General features: G+C 39.6%; 1 non-coding gene across 1 annotated transcript; it reads right to left on the reverse strand.

Annotated features, from left to right (window-relative positions):
• Positions 1–17,309: 17,309 nt before the first annotated feature.
• Positions 17,310–17,413, reverse strand: LOC112724163 (small nucleolar RNA R71). Its single transcript, XR_003163340.1, has one exon. It is a non-coding gene; the product is annotated as a small nucleolar RNA R71 (small nucleolar RNA).
• Between the last annotated feature and the right edge of the window lie 1,898 nt (positions 17,414–19,311).

Here is a 19,311-nt window from a genome sequence, read left to right on the forward strand (position 1 = left end):
TTAGTAAAAAGCTAGCGTCAGTAGAAACAAGAGTCAACTAACTACCCAAGAATTACCACTAAATATTAGACATTATGACTCTAGTATCCTAGGAACTCATTTCCCAAGCCAAGGTATGAAAATCTACTCAAAACTCATAATTGGCATTCTCACAAACACCTTGTGGGCATAAAAACAAAACATGGTAAATTGCAAAAGATAATAAAAACTATAACCAAACTATTCACAATATCAACAATAAACAATTAAACAAGCAAGAAGAAATCATTAAACATTAAATTCATCAACCAAAACTTGAAGAAACAAAAATTGCATATATTAACAAAGTAACTTGAACCACAGGAAAATGTAACAAGAGTAGTGAAATTAAAGAGAAGATTAAAGAGTACTTACAATAAAGATGAGAAAAATCCAAGATGAAAACTTGAAACTATAAAATGCTACAATGAAATTGAAGTAAACCCTAAGAGAGAATTTTCTATCTACACTACTCCTACCCCTAATGCATTTTCTACCAAATCTAACCTAATGAAAACTTAATCTTTGATAAGGAATGAAGTCTCCTTCATATAGCATCCAAAATCAGCTTCAACACACTCAAAACTGGGCCAAGAGGCCCCCAAATTCGCAAGCCACGTGCTTCATTAATGAAGTCACGTGCTGGTACCTATGCGTACGCATAGACGTGTGCGTACGCACACTTGCTGAATTTTCTACTTGTGCGTACGCACACTTGTTGAGTGCTGCACTTGTGCGTACGCACAGAAGGTTGTGTGTACGCACACATGGTTGTGTGCTTCTCTTTGTTTTTCTTCATGTGTTCTCCCTTCTTGCATGCTTCCTTCCACTTCTATCAACCCATTCTTGCCTAATTGACCTGAAATCACTCACAAAATATATTACGGCGTCGAATGAAATAAAAGTGGGATTAAATTGCTCTTTTTAAGTACAAAAATGCATGTTTTCACATTTATGTACAAATTAGGGAGAAATCACAAAAGTATGCTATTTTGGTAATTAAGTGTGAGTTTATATGATGAAATCTGTCCAATTTAAGCAAAAAATTATCATCAAATATGGACTCATCAATTCTCCTACACTTAAACAATAGCATGTCCTTATGCTAAACATAAACAAGGGGAAATGATCAAAGAGTAACGTCTTATTGAATGCAACTCTCTATGCATGCAAGTACTCTAAATATTATCTATATCTATCTATACTATAATATCCTATGGAATTGGTGAAAACAAAAAATAAAATTTCCAAGCAAGTATATGTACATATAGGGCTAAGCAAAGAAGTAATTCAATGTAATCAAAATCTAAAGAATTGATTCAACTCATCAAAATGAAGAAACTTGCAAGAATACATGACAAGAGGGATGGAAACATAGAATTGAGTGATCGAACCCTCACTAGCTGTGTATACACTCTTATCACTCAGTGTTTAGGGTTTAATTACTAAAGTCTTCTCTAATTATGCTTTCAAGGATTTGCTATTCATCTAACAATCAACAAATATATGATGCATGGATGCAAATATCATGAGGTGTTTAGAGGGTTGTAATGGGGTTAGGGTTAAGGTGGGGTAAATATGGCTAAGTCGACTAAGGAATTGGATTTTTGATTAGCTCAAGTATCTCACTCAACCAATACAAACCAAATCAGAAAAATGCAACCTAACTTTCCATTCCTCTCTTTTTATACACATTCATGAATCTTTTTCATCCAAATCTACATATGCATTTCTTATTCAATTTTTTTTCCTTTGGGGATAACTTTTGTCCCATCTTATTATTTTTTCACTTTTTTTCTATTTTTTTTTCTATGACAAATGCATATGGTTAAAGCAATTTGACACATGAATTAGCATCCATTTTCTAAAATTTTCAACGAATATCCAAAATAAAATTTTTCTCTACCAATGCTTTCCAAAATTTCCCCACACTTAAATGACACACACACTTCAACCTAAGCCAATCAAAGATGCAATTCAAGGTTATTCCATGGTTTTACGCTTAGGATTTTGATGTGGTTACAATTAGAACAAAGGGATTAAAAAGCTCAAAAGTGACTCACAATGGTAGATATGAGGGTATGGCCATATGCGTAAGTAAGATTTAATTGAAATAATGGCCTCAATCAAGATAAATGCATTCAAGATATCAAACATCAGAAATAAAGAATCAAGCAAATCTAAAATCATAATCATAGAAGGAGTATAGCACACAAGAACAAAATAGTGGTTAAAATGTGCAACCACACAATATGGCTCAATAACTTACAAGGTTGTTTGTTCTATCTCTCTTCTATATTCCACAGAAATCATTCAAGAAAGTTTAGAAAGGATTTCCCAAATCAATTCAATAGAATGCCTTAAAAACAAAATTCCTGGAAATCTTTGTTATTTTTCACCCAAATTATTTCCTATATGTATGCATATATGTTGTGATGGATGCAATTTTTAAAATTTCCTAGTTCTCTTCCTAATTTTCAACATCTAAAAACCATCATGAATAATTAGGACCAAAATTGAGCTAGGCACTATGCTATTCACGTCCTCCAAGCACAACCAATATATGTAATATATACCAAGTAAAATAAAGTGCAATATATATATCAACTAAAGTGAAAATGCAATGCTAGAAATAAACTCGAAGCAACTAACATAAGTATAAATGACCAAAATAATAGTATGTAACATAAGACAAAATACTAAAAATATCCACAAAAAGCATAACAAAAACTAAAAATAAACTAAATAGCAAGTGTTTAGGACAGAATATTTACACCCAAAAAGTAGCAAGTCCTCCCCCACACTTAAGCATCGCATGGTCCTCTGTGCCAAAAAATCAGGATGGGGATGAAACGACTCTATGAAACTCCACCGTCTGGCGGTGGTGGGTGGTGTAGTGGCTGATAGACAATGCTGTCGTAGGTCGGCTCAGCAAGAACCTCTGTAGCTGTCTCGACTACTGGCTCCTCAACTACTGGCTGCTCAACTAGTGACTGTTCAGCTGCTACCTCAGCTGCCTCAATTACCAGCTCCTCAGCTGCCTACTCAGTCTCAGCTACTGCATCCTCTGTCTTGGCCTCTGGCTCAAGTGTGTGCACAGGAGGTGGTCCAGGGTCTCGACTATCCAGTCTCGTCACTACCCACTAAAAACGATGCTTGCAGCAGCGCTCGTGGCGTTGGATTTTCTGGAGAATGTCCTGAACCAACTCATAAGTGGTTCGATGTGCAGGTGTAGGTGTTTAAGACGCTAATGGTACTAATGATGATAATGGCTCAGTGGTCTTCCTCTTCTTCTGCGGTTGTTCATCATACTCTCCATATGGCAGATATGGCTGGGTACTGATAAAGGTAGACGTCCGGTCTCCCGGTCGCCGCTCTATGCCAGATAAGGTGGCCAATCGCGTGATCATTGATGGAAGGGAATGTTGTATTTCTACTGTTGGTTCACCTTCCCCATCGACTCTCTGATGAGGGGCAGAACATAATCCTCTTGTCCTCCAAAATGGAAAAAGAAGAACTGCCACTCTGACTAGGATGTGTGATGTTGGCGGAAACTGGCGAGTTAAGAATGATTATAAAATATGCATTGCAAGTATAGTTATCAACCAACCAGAAATCCGCTTATCAATTTAGAAGGGTGTCACAGAAATTAAAATTAAAATACTGGGAGTATGGATCCCAGGTCGTCTCCCAACGAGTTGCAAAAAAGTGTGCTATTTTATTAATCAGATGTTTTCAAAAAGGTTTGAGTTGAATGGAAAAAAATTAAATTAGAGAATTTATATAAATTTAAATAAAAGCCTTGACTGGGAGTTGATTAGCTGGAAGCCCTATTCTTGTTGGAGTACTCTCAAGAACAATTGACAATTGGGGGTTATTATGTTTAGTTGTCCCTCACTAAGTAAGGAAAAGTCAAACAAGTTGGAATGTTGTTTCTATCCACAAGTTCCAATCCGCTCTTGGGAGGATTGGTGTTAGTGACTAGAGAGCAATCCAACAATAAACCCAATTACAATCTTTCTCTTGAGCATCCCAACTCAAGGGTTCCTTTCAATCAACTTCCCATCAAGTTAGGGAACTACTCGCTCATTGTAAATGTAAAATTCATAACATAAGAAAGGGAATTAAAGAAAGACATGATAAATAATGATCAAAAGATTAATTAAAAATAAAAGTAATTATTGTATTAATAAATGCTAAAATAATCCAATAGTAAAATTAAGTAAATTAAGGAACATGGAAGAGTAAGAGACAAGTAAAGAGAACAAACTAGAATGTCGAAGTCTTGATGAGGCAATAACTCTTCTCAATATCCCAATGCAAAAACAATGAAAATAACAAATCCTAAAAACTATGAATGTGTAGAGAGAAAACCTAGAGGAGGAGTAAAACTAGATCTAAAACTAAAAACTATGCGGAATGAATGTTGTTTTTGGTTTCTGCATGTTCTCTGGCTCTAGTCTGCTCTTCTGGGCCAAAAACTGGGTCAAAATAAGGCCCGAAATCGCCCCCAGCGATTCTGCAGATTATGCAGATCGCGCATGTCACGCGGACGCGTCATTCAGGCAGACGCGTCATTCGGTGTTTCGCTTTGCCATGCGGGTGCGTCGTCCACGCTTCCGCGTCACTTGTGCAGTTTCCAATTCGCGCGGCCGCGTCATCCATGCGGCCGCGTCATTGCGATTTCCTCTCTTGTGCGCGGTCGCGTCATCCATGCGGCTGCGTCGCTTCTCGCTGGTCATCTCCTCAATTTCTTGTGTTCCTTCCATTTTTGCAAGCTTCCTTTCCAATCTCTAACTCATTCATGTCTTATAAAGCCTAAAACACTTAACACACATATCACGGCATCGAATGGAATAAAGGAGAAATAAAATACATAATTAAAAGTCTCTAAGAAGCAAGTTTTCAATCATGCAATAACTTTAGGAAGGAATTATAAATGCATGCTTATTTAATGAATAAGTGGGTAAAGATCATGATAAAACCACACAATTAAACACAATATAAACTATAAAATAGTGGTTTATCAACCTCCCCACACTTAAACATTAGCATGTCCTCAGGCTTAGTTGAAGGAGATAAAATGAATGAGTAAGAACATGTAAAACCTGTGCAATGCAATGCAACCTATATATATGAATGAAACTATATGATTTTTGTCCACTTGATCAAAAGTAAGTAAGCTCTTCAAAACAATTACAAATCAAATTCCACTAACTCAATTCTTATACAGTAAGAACAGATAAAAATACAAGAAGATAGCTCATGAAAGTAGGGAACATAGAAATTCAAGCATGGAACCCTCACTGATGATGTATGTACACTCTAGTCTCTCTAGTGTATAGGGTCATCACTCTATCCTTCTCTAATCATGCTCTCTAATTTTTGTTCTTCTCCTAACCAATCAACAACATTTAATATACCAATGCAAACATCATGGGTCTTTTCAAGGTTGTGATGGGGCCAAGGTAAGGGTAAGGATGCATATATGGCTAAGTAAGCTTATAAATTGAATCTTTAATTAACCCAAGCTTTAACATAACCTATATATATTTTATGTAACTTTTAAAATTCATACCTAGCTACCTAGAAATTTCCTTTCACATTCCATACTCATGTTTCAACCTTTTATTTCGATTTTATCATACAAGCATTGATCTTTGAATGCTTGACTTAGCATTGGGGTAATTTTTGTCCCCTTATTTATTTGTTGAATATATTTTATTTTTTTTTGAACATAGAAACATAAAAATAACATAGCTTATCAATGCACATAGATTTTTAATTCTTACAGTTTCTCATGAGTAGGTATCTAAATTCCCAGTATATTATCATGACACATTCCCTTATTATCTTTTGCTTCCACAATTTCCCATACTTAAATAACACACACAATTCTATCTTAAGCTAACCAAAGATTCAATTTGGGATATATAATTGTTTTTCCGCTTAAGGCTAGTAATGTGGTAAAATATAGAACAAATGGGATTTAAAGGCTCAAAGTGGCTAACAAAGGTAATTGAAAGGGTAGGCTTAATTTGGATAAGTGAGCTAAACAAATAATGGCCTCAATCATATGCAAACATATAAATATAATAAACATTGGACATATAGGATGAAACAAAATATAGATTACAATCATAGAGAAGTAAACACACAAGAATAAAATAATTATGGTTAAATAATGTAACCATTCATAAAGGCTCAAATCTCACAGGTTGTGTGTTCTTTATCTCAAAAATCATGTTCCAAATACAACTTCAAGCAAATTTAACATAAAAGTTTTAATTAAAATTAGTGAAATTTTGTTCCAAAGATAGGGTCTTAGAAGAAACTTATTGTCTTTTTAATCAAGCAGAACATGCATGCAACTAATCTATTACTATGCAATTTATCCTATTCTATAAAAGAAAAATCTAACTAAATATCCTAATTTATTGGTGCTAGGGAAGGGAAATTACCTCCGGAAGTCAGGTACTGACCGACCTCCTCACACTTAAGGCTTTGCACCGTCCTCGGTGCCATCTGTTAAGAACAAAGGTGGGCTGGTAGCAGTATCTCCACAGTCGGGACCATCATGGCTTCCTGTGCTGGTAAAGGAAGTGGAGTCCGGGGTGTCTAAGTCCTTGAATTTTCCCATAATCAGCTCCTTGAGGTATGTGAATCGGCGCTTGTTACGGCGCTCTCTCAGCTTAGCTTTCCGTTCCTGCCGATCCAACTTTTCAAGTATCTGACGGAGCAGTTAGGCTGTTGTAGGTGCTTGTGGTGTTGAAGAAGGAGTATCTTCAACTGGTTCAGTGGGCTGGCTGGTAGTGGCTGTTGGAAGTCTAAGGTACTTCCCGTTAGGGGCATACTGATCATCCCGTGGAAGCATGGCTTTGGTGTCCCCAGCTTTGTAGGAAACTCCAGCTGCTGAGACAAGATCTGAGACCAGGGCGGGAAAAGATAAGTTACCCGCGATTTGTACGTGTCACATGGCATTCCAGATATGTCTTTGTAGATTCAGAGGTTGGTCTGTAAAGATGCACTATAGTAGAACGGCCATGTCCGCAGTGAAGGAGGACTCGTGAGTGCTCGGAAAGACGTAATAGGACATGATCTGTGCCCATACGCGAGCCTCCAAGGTAAATGCTGAAGCCAAAATTTCCTTAGGGCGGGAACGATGGTATCCGTAGATCCATCTGCTGCCAGTAGTGCGATAACTCTGAGAATGGCGTCCCAGTCAAATTGGTACATCTGGCGCTTGAGTGCGGCTTCTTGAAAGGCGTCCATTCCTTCTGGAACAGGGGGAAGACCTAGAGCTTTTTGAATGGCTTCTTCAGTAATGGAGACTTGCTTCTAACGGACATAGACAGACTGCAGGGTTGGCAGGTGGAAGTTGGAGTAGAACTCGACTACCCAAGAAAGATTGACCTGCCTTGGCTGTCTCTGTAGGAAACCTCATTGTCTTCGGGCAATTTGCGGCTCAACAAATGTAGCAATATTGGGCGGGAGGAGAAGAAGGTATTCGTTGTTGTAACTCCTTTCAGCCAGGATGGGGAACATCTGCTCACAGTAGCGATTGGGGAATCGCGCAGTGTCCTTTGCTGGGAAGGCTTTTTCTTTATCATCAACCTTTATGATCCTCTTAATCTTCTTTGTTGAGGGCTTTACCGCAGTAGAAGAGGGTTCTGCCACTAATGCCCTTTTTGTACCTCTTCTTGCTGGTTGTTTAGGGGTAGCTTTCTCCTTTCCTTTCTTGGTGGCCATCCTGAAAAAGGGAAGAGAAAGTAAATTAAATTTAAAGGGGTGAAGCAAGGAAGAGGGTGATGTAAGTGATAATCAATGCACAATAAAGAAGAATGACGTTAACACATGGTCCGGACTACATGTGAAAAGTTCATCAATGGAGATATAGCAAGTGCATGTAGGACAATGAAATGCAAGAGGTTTATTGGCATGCAGGCAAAGGCATGAGTAGCATAGATCAAGCATTCAATGTCCAATTTAAATATGTTATCACTCGTAACTAACCATCACGTTTGTATTGACAATTAAATTCAATGAATAAAATAGTAAAGGGAATTTGTGAAAAGCAAGCATTGAATATTAGAGTAGAAAAATGTACAGAAGTTCATAATGCCATATGGGCTTTTTCACAAACACATAGCATGCATGTAGAAGAAGCTCTTGAAAATAAGAATTTGAACATGCAAGTAATCCCTTAAAAAGCAATATATAATTGTCAAACAAATTTACAACAATCCACAAGCATATAATAATAAATAATGACTCACATAAATTGATAACACCAAGTAAAAAGGAGAAAGAAAGAAAAAGAAAATATGAATAATGAAGGTAAAAAGAAAAGAAAAGAAGATGGCATATAAAAATAAGAAGAATAATAGAAAAGTAAGGAGGGAAGGAGAAAGAAAAAACCTTGTTAATAGGGTGAGAGAAAGAAAAAAGTGAGAAAGAAGGAAGATAGGAGGAAGGGAGGGAGAAGAAATAAGGAGGGAAAAGAGAAAATAGGATTTGGGGAGAAAAAGATAAGATAGTTGGCAAATTAGGGGGGCTGTGCGGCATAAGCGACACGGTCGCGTGAGGCACGCGGTCGCGTGACTTGCGCTGAACTGAATGACGCGGTTGTGTCGGTCACGCGGTCGCGTGACCCGTTTTATGCCATTGGCGCGAGGGCAGCCTCGCACTCGCACAACTCTCTGTTCAAAATCATATTAGTGCCAAATTTTGGGTGACGCGATCGCGTGGGGCATGTGATCGCGTGAGTGGGCTTTAGAAGGATATGACACGGTCGCGTGGATCACGCGGCCGAGTGGGAAGGATTATGCGTTCAGCACCAATCCAGCACCACTCTCGCACAACTTTCGGTCGTGCACCACTTTGACGTCGAAATCCTGGTCACGCGGCCGCGTGGGGCACACGGTCGCGTGGGAGGCCATTATTCCCATATGACGCAGTCGCGTCAGTGACGCGGTCGTTTGGGACGATTTGTGCCATTGGCACGCCTTCAGCCACACTCTCGCGTGACTCTCTGTTCATTTTATTATGCTCTCCCAACACCCGCGACGCGGATGCATCAATGAGGCGGTCGCGTCGCGTGATTTTTTTTTTTAAATAAAAGTATGGAAATGTAGATGCACGAAATGTACTAATGAAGAGAAGAGTTATTGAATAAGAAAACTAAACATAAAGAAAAGAACGATCATACCATGGTGGGTTGTCTCCCACCTAGCACTTTGCTTTAACGTCCGTAAGTTGGACGCTCCACTAGCTCAGTCTTCAGCTATGTGGGGATCTTCCAAGAGGAAGATCTCAAGCTCCTTGTTTTTCTTCAGCTTCTCGCCATGGTACAGCTTCAAACGATGTCCATTAACTTTGATAAGTTCAGAGCTTGAAGGATGACTTAGGTGATAGACTCCGTACGGTTCGGCCTTCTCCACTCTGTATGGACCTTCCCATCTTGATCTCAACTTGCCTGGCATGAGCCTCAGTCGAGATTTATAAAGGAGGACTAAGTCCCCAGGTTGGAACTCTTTCCTCTTGATGTACTGATCATGTACAACCTTCATCTTTTCCTTGTACAGTCTTGAGTTCTCATAAGCTTCTAGGTGAAGGCTCTCCAGTTCCTGCAGTTGCAACTTCCTTTCAGCTCCGGCTTTTTCAATTCCCATGTTGCATTCCTTTACTGCCCAAAAGGCTTTGTGCTCTACTTCAACAGGGAGATGACAAGCTTTTCCATAAACTAAGAGGAAAGGACTCATCCCAATGGGTGTTTTGTATGCTGTTCTGTATGCCCAGAGTGCATCTTGTAGCCTGATGCTCCAGTCTCTTCTATGAGGTTTGACTATCTTCTGCAAGATACGCTTTATCTCTCTATTTGACACCTCGGCTTGCCCATTAGTCTGAGGATGGTAGGCTGTTGCAACTTTATGAATTATCCCATGCTTCTTCATTAGTCCTGTTAGTCTCCTGTTAGAAAAATGGGTGCCTTGATTGCTCACGATTGCTCGTGGTGATCTAAAGCGACAAATAATATGGTTTCTCAAAAAGGAAACAACAGTGTTAGCATCATCATTGCGGGTAGGAATTGCTTCCACCCATTTGGAAACGTAATCCACAGCTAACAATATATAGAAATAACCATTAGAATTTGGAAATGGACCCATGAAGTCAATTCCCCAAACATCGAAAATTTCACAGAAAAGCATAATCTGTTGAGGCATCTCATCCCTCCTGGATATATTACCAAATTTCTGGCATGGGAAACAAGATCTACAAAATTCAACAGCGTCCCTAAAAAGAGTAAGCCACCAGAATCTACAACCTAAGATTTTTCTAGTAGTTCTTTGAGGGCCAAAATGTCCTCCACTCTCAGATGAGTGACAGACCTCTAAGATGGACTGGAATTCTGATTGAGGCACACACCGTCTAATTACCTGGTCAGCGCCACATCTCCATAAATATGGGTCATCCCATATATAATATTTAGACTCACTTTTCAGCTTGTCTCTTTGATGCTTAGAAAAGTTTGGAGGAAAAGTGCGGCTAACTAGATAATTAGCTACAGGTGCATACCAAGGGACTATCTCAGATACTACTTGCAGGTTATCAAATGGGAAATTATCAGCTATAGGAGTGGCGTCATCTGTAATGTGCTCAAGGAGACTCAGGTGGTCTGCCACTAAATTCTGGTTACCACTCATATCCTTAATTTCTAAATCAAATTCCTGTAATAGCAGTATCCAACGTATAAGCCTTGGTTTGGACTCCTTTTTAGATAATAAATACTTTAGAGCTGCGTGGTCTGAATACACTACTACCTTCGCACCAAGTAAATAGGCCCGGAATTTATCCAGAGCAAAAACAATAGCAAGAAGCTCTTTCTCAGTAGTAGTGTAATTAGACTGAGCGGCATCTAAAGTTTTAGACGCATAAGTGATAAACCACTATTTTATGGTTTATCTTGTGCTCAATTGAGTGGATTTCATCAACTCTTTACACACTTATTCATAATATTTGCATGGTTTTATATTTCCTTCCTGATTTTGTGCTATGATTGAAAATATGCTTCTTTGATCTTATATTTACTTATTATTAATCCTCTCCTATTACCATTAGATGCCTTGATATGTGTGTTAAGTATTTTCAGAGATTACAGGGCAGGAATGGTTCAGAGGATGGAAAGGAAGCATGCAAAAGTGGAAGGAATACAAGAAGTTGGAGAAATTGCTAAGCTGTCCAGCCTGACCTCTTCGCACTTAAACGGCTATAACTTTAGCTACAGAGGTCCAAATGACGCGGTTTCAGTTGCGTTGGAAAGCTAACGTCTGGGGCTTCGTTTTATATATAATATGCCATAGTTTCCCTGACGCTAGGCAATGCGAACGCGTGATCCACGCGGACGCGTCGCATCTGCGAACTTCAATCCGTGCAGCCGCGTGGACGATGCCTCCGCGTCACTTGTCCGCGACCTGAATGTACCAGAATACGCAGGGGGTGATTTCTGGGCTGTTTTTGACCTAGTTTTTGGCCCAGAAAGCACAGATTGGAGGCTATAAAGTGGGGGATTGCATCCATTCAAAAGAGAGCTCGCATTTTTACTACTTTCCATGATTTAGATTTAGTTTGAGAGAGGTTCTCTCCTCTCTCTCTCTTAGGATTAGGATTTAGGACTTCTCTTAGTTTTTAAGAGTGACTCTCGATCCAGGTTTAATATTTACTTTAATTTATGTTTCTATGCTACTTTTACTTTAATGCTTTTATTCGTATCTACAGATGTTGCCCAATTGGCTTATGAATTATTCCATGTTACAAATTATTATTTGAATTAATGATTATTTGAGGTATTTCAGTTATTGATTGCTTTCTCCTTAATTTGTGTTACCATTGCTTTCCATCTAAGGACATTTTTATTCCAACAATTTTACTTTTTCTCTTTTGGTCTTGGTTAAGAAATCAGTAACTCAACATTATTAAACTCAGCATAATTGATAATCGTTATCTTGCTAATTGAATTGAACTTCAATAATCCCAACTTTTTCTTAGGAAATAAATAGGATTCGAAGGTCAAACTAATTAGTCCCTTGACTTTCCTTTACTTTATTAAAGGTTAACTACGTGAAATTTAGATTCAACTTTCATTATTGTCGAGAGAGATAACTAAGTTGGACTTCCAATTTCTCTTACCTTGCCAAAAGATTGCTTTACAGTATTTATTTATTTTAATTGCCATTTAAATTATTTGTCATATCTACTCTTCACTCTCAACCCTGATTTTACAATCTCCATAACCAATAATAAGAACATACTTCCCAGCAGTTCCTTGAGAAGACGACCCGAGGTTTGAATACTCGGTTAACAATTTTTAAGGGTTTGTTACTTGTGACAACTAAAACATTTGTACGAAGGGATTTTTGTTGGTTTAGAGACTATATCTACAACGCGACTGTTTTTATGAACTTCTTTACTGGCAAAAATCCTAACGTCAATAAGCAATAACAAAGGGGTCTTTACCTTCATGCTGAGCCAGTGCTGCTCCTACTGCATGGTTGGAAGCATCGCACATTATTTCAAATGGTTGGCTCCAATCTGGTCCTCTTACAATTGGGGCTTGAGTCAGTGCGGTCTTCAGCTTATCAAACACTTGTTTGCAATTTTCACTGAACTCGAACTCAATATCTTTCTACAGTAATCTGGATAAGGGAAGTGCTACCTTACTGAAGTCCTTAATGAACCTCCTGTAAAACCCTGCATGGCCAAGGAAAGAACGGACCTCCCTCACATAAGAGGGGTAAGGTAAACTAAAAATAACATCCACCTTTGCTGGATCTACAGAAATGCCAGTGTTAGACACAACATGTCCTAGTACAATCCCTTGTTTAACCATAAAGTGATATTTTTCAAAATTTAATACCAGGTTTGTACTGACACATCTATCTAATACTCTAGATAATCCATCTAAGCAAAGGCTAAAGGAATCGCCGTATACACTAAAATCATCCAAAAAAAACCTCCATACAGTCCTCAATAAGATCAGAGAAAAGACTCATCATGCACCTTTGGAAAGTAGCTGGTGCATTGCACAAGCCAAAGGGCATTCTCTTGTAAGCATAAGTCCCAAAAGGACATGTAAAAGTGGTCTTTTCCTGATTCTCAGGAGCTATATGAATCTGGAAATAACCTGTCTAACCATCTAAAAAACAATAATGTGATTTACCTGACAAGCGATCCAGCTTTTGATCAATGAATGGAAGAGGATAGTGATCCTTACGGGTTGCTTGGTTGAGGCGTCTGTAGTCAATGCAGACCCTCCAGGCGTTCTGAACTCTGGTTGTCAGGGGCTCTCCATGCTCATTCTTCATTGCAGTGACTCCAGACTTCTTTGGCACTACTTGTACTGGGCTTACCCATTCACTATCTGAGATGGGATAGATGATATCTGCCTCTAGTAGTCTGGTCACTTCCTTTTTGACAATCTCTAGGATAGTGGGGTTCAGTCTTCTCTGGGGTTGACAGATAGGTCTTGCTCCCTCTTTTAAAAATATCCTATGCTCACAGACTTGAGGATTGATGCCTACTATGTCTGCTAAACTCCAACCAATTGCCTTCTTGTGCCTCCTCAGCACACCAAGTAGCTGCTCTTCCTGTTGAGAAGTGAGTTCCCTTGCAATGATAACCGGAAACTTCTGCCCGTCTTCAAGGTAAGCATATTTGAGGTGTGGAGAAAGGGGTTTTAATTCTAACTTCTGATCATGTTCAGGCTCTGGGTTGTCTGGAGCTGGTAACAGTGGTAAGGCACTGTCATTATCCTCTGAGAATGTCCGCACACTTGGACCTTGTCCTGTGTGCTTCTCTTCAAATTCCTTCTGGTGAACTTCAGCCACGGTTTCATCTATAATGTCACACTGGAGGATAGAATGGTCCTCCGGAGGATGCTTCATAACTCCATTCAGATTGAAGATCACTACTCGGTCATCTATTTCAAAAGAGTATGTTCCTGAAAAAGCATCTAATTTAAACTTTGAGGTCTTCAGGAATGGTCTTCCGAGTAGGATTGATGATGGCTTATCTGAGGCATTCTGGGGCATCTCCAGGATATAAAAATCAATGGGAAATTGATGCCAGGGCATCTTGGCCAGTTTCACTGACCTTTTCTTTACTGTTTTTAGGTTAGTTTCATGTATTTCTTTAGGAAATAAGCTAGTTTTGGGTAAATATTCACTTATGCCTTGACTCAAGCATACATTGTGCATTTTACATGATTTCATGAGGATTTTGCATAAGTTTAGTGACAAATATTATGTTGCATTACTCATGACTTGGACTAGAGCTTTGATGCACTTTGTTGCTTGATTTCAGGACCAAAAAGAAGCAAGAAAAAGGGAGGTAACTTGTAAGATTAATGAGAAAAGTGATTGCCAATAACACTCTCAAAAAAGCCATCAACGCCCACGTTAGAGAGTCACGTTAACCAAGTTAACGTGAACTCTAACGTGGAGAAGAGAAGTTGAGCCAACGTTAGTGACACTCAATATTGTCACTAACGTTGGCAATCACTCATAAGTGGCCACGTTAGAAGCCACGTTAACCTAGTTAACGTGGCCTCTAACGTTAAAGGGGGAAGAGAAGCCAACGTTAGTGACACTCAACATTGTCAGTAACGTTGGCCTATGGTGCAAGGTACTACGTTAACTCCCACGTTAACTTGGTTAACGTGGGAACTAACGTAGAGGATGAAGAGTTGTCGACAACGTTAGTGACACTCAACATTGTCACTAACGTTGAAGCAACCACACAACCCCCAAGAGTCACGTTAACTTCCACGTTAACTTGGTTAACGTGGAAGCTAATGATGAGAAATGAAGGATGAGCCAACGTTAGTGACACTCAACATTGTCACTAACGTTGGGATGGCTAAAAGATGGCCACGTTAGAAGCCACGTTAACCTAGTTAACGTGGACTCTAACGTGAGACCTAGGGGCACATTGGAACGTTAGTGACAATGTTGAATGTCACTAACGTTCTCAAAGGATGGAAAAGGCCACGTTAGAAGCCACGTTAACCTAGTTAACGTGAGCTTTAACGTGAAGCAAGAAGGGGCACACTGGAACGTTAGTGACAATGTTGAGTGTCACTAACATTCTCGAAGGTTGACAAGGCAACGTTAAAAGCCACGTTAACCTAGTTAACGTGGGTTTTAATGTAAGGCAAAAGGGGTGCATTGGAACGTTAGTGACAATGTTAAGTGTCACTAACGTTCCCGAACTTGGACTTTCACTAAAATGATTAACACTCCTTACGCCCTGAGCTTAAGTCTCTGCCCACTCCGCACTTTCTCTCTGCAAGTAAAGCCAAGCCCAAATAAAGAAAGGAACTGCTTCAAACTCAAGATCCAAAGGCCCAAGACTTGAAGAGTGAACTAAAAGCTGAGAAGAGTAGTATATATAGGAGTAGCTTTGAATTGTAAAAGAGTTCTGGAGGTTGAAGAACCACTCTCTGTATTTACTTTCTTTGCAATTTCTAGTCTTATGATGTATTCTCCATCTTTGTTTTCATCTTCAAGAGCTATGAACAACTAAACCCCTTTCATTGGGTTAGGGAGCTCTGTTGTAATTTGATGGATCAATACTAATATTCATTGTTCTTCTTCTATCTTTCCTCTTGATTTTACTTGAAAGCTTTCGGTCTTCATCCAGTTGAGTAGTTATCTTGGAAGAGAAGCTATTCAAACTTGGATCTCTTTTGAACCTTGGAAGAGGAATGAAGAGATCAAGCTAGAAATGCTTTCTCATGCTGGACCGAATTGGGTTTGGATGGTTATGTGACTGTAACCCTCTCAATACTTGGTTTGGGAAATGCATGTGGTATAATCAGTGACCATACTTCATCTCTTCTCATGAGCAATTGACCAAAGAATTGGCTATTGATCAAGATTTGAGAGATTGAATTGCAAGACATTGCAATTCAATCACTTAAGATTGCCAAGGAGATCAATGAGTGCATTGATTGAGGAAGAGATGAAAATGAACTTGATCCGGAGAATTGCAACATCTCCTAAGCCCAATGAACTCCCCATCTCTGATCTTACCCATTCTCTTTAATTTCTGCCATTTACTTTTATGAGAAAATCCCCCATTCCCATTTACAATTCTGCAATTTATTTTCAGTCATTTACTTCCAGTCCTTTAATTCTAGCATTTACTTTTCTGCTATTTACATTCCTGCCATTTTATTTTCTGCAACTCTCAACCCAAATTCTGGATTCGCTCAACTAGAACATTCTTCTAATTAAAGTTGCTTGATCAATCAATCCCTGTGGGATTCGACCTCACTCTATTGTGAGTTTTTACTTGATGACAACTTCGGTACACTTGCCAAAGGGAGATTTGTTGAGAGACAAGTTTTCCCCGCATCAAGTTTATGGCGCCATTGCCGGGGATTGATTGTGCATCAACAATGATTAGATTGGAAGATCACTAGATTGAGCATTTTATTTTATGAATTTCATTTTTCTGTTTGAGTGATTTACTTTTTGTTTTAGTTAAACTTCTTCCCTCCTCCATCTACTCTTTTGTTTTTCTTTGTTATTTTCAATTCTGTTTGCTAACCCACTAACTGTACCCACAACTAACATCAATTCTGACACAAATACTGTGTGCACCTATTTTCTCTGCTTGTACTTGTTGGTTGTATGACAGGGAGAAGAAGCGGGGCTTCAACTTCCTTTGATTCTGAACCAGAGAGAACCTTCCTTAGACTAAGGAGGGAGGCAAAAGAAAAACGAGTAGTTGGTGCTGAAGAAGAGGAGGAACAGTTTGAGGAATACTTTGAACCAAACATGGAAGAAAACATGGAAAATCATCATGAAGAAGAGACTCACAACCATGGCAGAGGAGGTGGAGCAAATCATGCTGGGGAGGATAGAAGAGTTTTGGGCTCTTACATTAATCCAAACCCAGGAAATTGTGGAAGTAGCATCCAAAAGCCAACAATCCATGCCAACAACTTTGAACTTAAACCACAGCTCATCACCCTTGTTCAGAACAACTGTTCGTTTGGAGGAGGTGTTCAAGAAGATCCCAACCAACATTTGACCACCTTCCTGAGAATATGTGACACAGTGAAATCTAATGGTGTTCATCCTGATGCCTATAGATTGCTCTTATTTCCCTTCTCACTCAGAGACAAGGCAGCCAAGTGGCTGGAATCCTTCCCAAGGGAGAGCTTGACAACTTGGGAAGACGTGGTGAACAAATTCTTAGCAAGATTCTACCCTCCTCAACGAATCAATAGGCTGAGAGCTGAGGTTCAAACCTTCAGGCAACAGGATGGTGAGACTCTATATGAAGCATGGGAGAGGTTCAAAGACTTAACAAGGAGGTGTCCACCTGACATGTTCAACGAATGGGTCCAGCTGCACATTTTCTATGAAGGGCTCTCTTATGAGTCAAAGAAGGCAGTAGACCATTCATCTGGAGGGTCCTTGAACAAGAAGAAGACCATTGAGGAAGCCATAGATGTTATTGAAACAGTAGCAGAAAACGACTACTTCTATGCTTCCGAAAGAGGGAACACAAGAGGAGTGATGGAGCTAAACAATGTAGACGCTCTGTTGGCCCAAAACAAGCTCATTACCCAGCAGCTGGTGGACCTCACCAAGAAGATGGAGATGAACCAAGTAGCAGCAATCTCCACTTCATCAACAACACAAGAAGGAGTAAACCAAGAAGCAGAAGGGAGTCAGGAGCAAGCCAACTACATTGGGAATTCACCAAGGAAAAACTATGATCCATACTCCAAGACTTACAACCCTGGATGGAGAAACCACCCAAACTTTGGGTGGGGAAGTGAGCAAGATCAAAACCAAGACCAGAGACGTTACAACTCCAACAACAATGCAGCTCACCAGTAATTCACCTAGAGGACATCTCAACACCCCCACAACAATACTTCTCCACACACTTATCAAAACCAAAACAGCACATCTGCTCTGAACCACTCATCAATTGATGACAGGCTCTCTAAGATTGAAGCCTTACTTGAAGAAATATGCCAAGAGATTCAAGAAAATAAGGTGTTCAAAGAGGAGGTGCGAGCCAATATTAAGAACCAGGGAGAAACCATCAGGAAGATGGAATTCCAGGTGGGATATTTAGCTGAGAAGATTCCCAAACCTACTGATAGCTTCCCAAGTGACACTGAGAAAAACCCAAGGGAGAAGCAAAGAAAGTAAGATGGGAAGATTGCAAAATGGTCACTACAAGTGATCAAGAGATTGAAGACAAGCAAGGCAAAATGTGCAAACAACCTGAAGACAACTCAACAAAGGAGGAGGATAGAGATCACAAAGAACCAGAAATCTCACAACAAGAGCTGCTGAAGCTCTATGCACCATTCCCTCAACTGCTCAATGGTGCTGTGGGAAAAAGAATATACTCAAGGTTCCTAGACTTGTTTGCATTTCTGCATGTGAACATACCATTCATCAAGGTAATTCAACAAATGCCTGCATTCATCAAGTATATGAAAGAACTTTTTCCCAGGAAAAGCTCACTCAAGGGAGGGCAGACTATAGTGATGAACAAGGAATGTAGTGCCCTTATTCAACCTGAGTTGCCTACAAAAGAAGAGACCCAGGAAGTTTTCATATCCCTTGTGCCATAGGTGAAAATATGTTCGACAGAGCACTATGCGATTTAGGGGCCAGCATCAACTTACTGCCCTTATCCCTGGTGAAGAGGCTGCAGATCAATGAGATAATGCCTACAGATGTCATTATCAGACTGGCTGACAAAACTCAAAAACAAGCAATAGGAGTGGTGGAAAATGTGTTGCTAAAGGTTGGGAAGTACTTTCTCCCAACAGACTTTGTCATTCTGGACATGGAAGAAAGTCACACTCACCCAATCATATTGGGAAGACCATTTCTAGCTACGGCTAGAGCACTTATCAATGTAGACAAAGGGGAGCTAATATTGAGAATCCATGATGAACGACTCAGCTTCAATGTTTTCAAACTCTCACAAGAAACAGATCAAGAGGACAAGGAACTAAGCACAAATGATAATGAGACACTGAAGGAGGAAACAAGCACTGAAGCACAGCCAGTTCGTTCTGAGACCCTCTTAACTGACAAACAAGGAAAACAGCAATTGCCACAGCTCAAGGAAAAGTTGGAGGAACCCAAACCTCTAGAGGCAGGTGAAGACAGCATCACAACTCCTTGGAGAAAAGAGGTCACCAAGGGGAAGGCAACCTTAAAAGAAACAAAGAAGAAGGTACCAAGGAGATGG

The sequence above is a fragment of the Arachis hypogaea genome, chromosome 11, assembly GCF_003086295.3.
Source record: "Arachis hypogaea cultivar Tifrunner chromosome 11, arahy.Tifrunner.gnm2.J5K5, whole genome shotgun sequence".
NCBI lineage: Eukaryota > Viridiplantae > Streptophyta > Magnoliopsida > Fabales > Fabaceae > Arachis > Arachis hypogaea.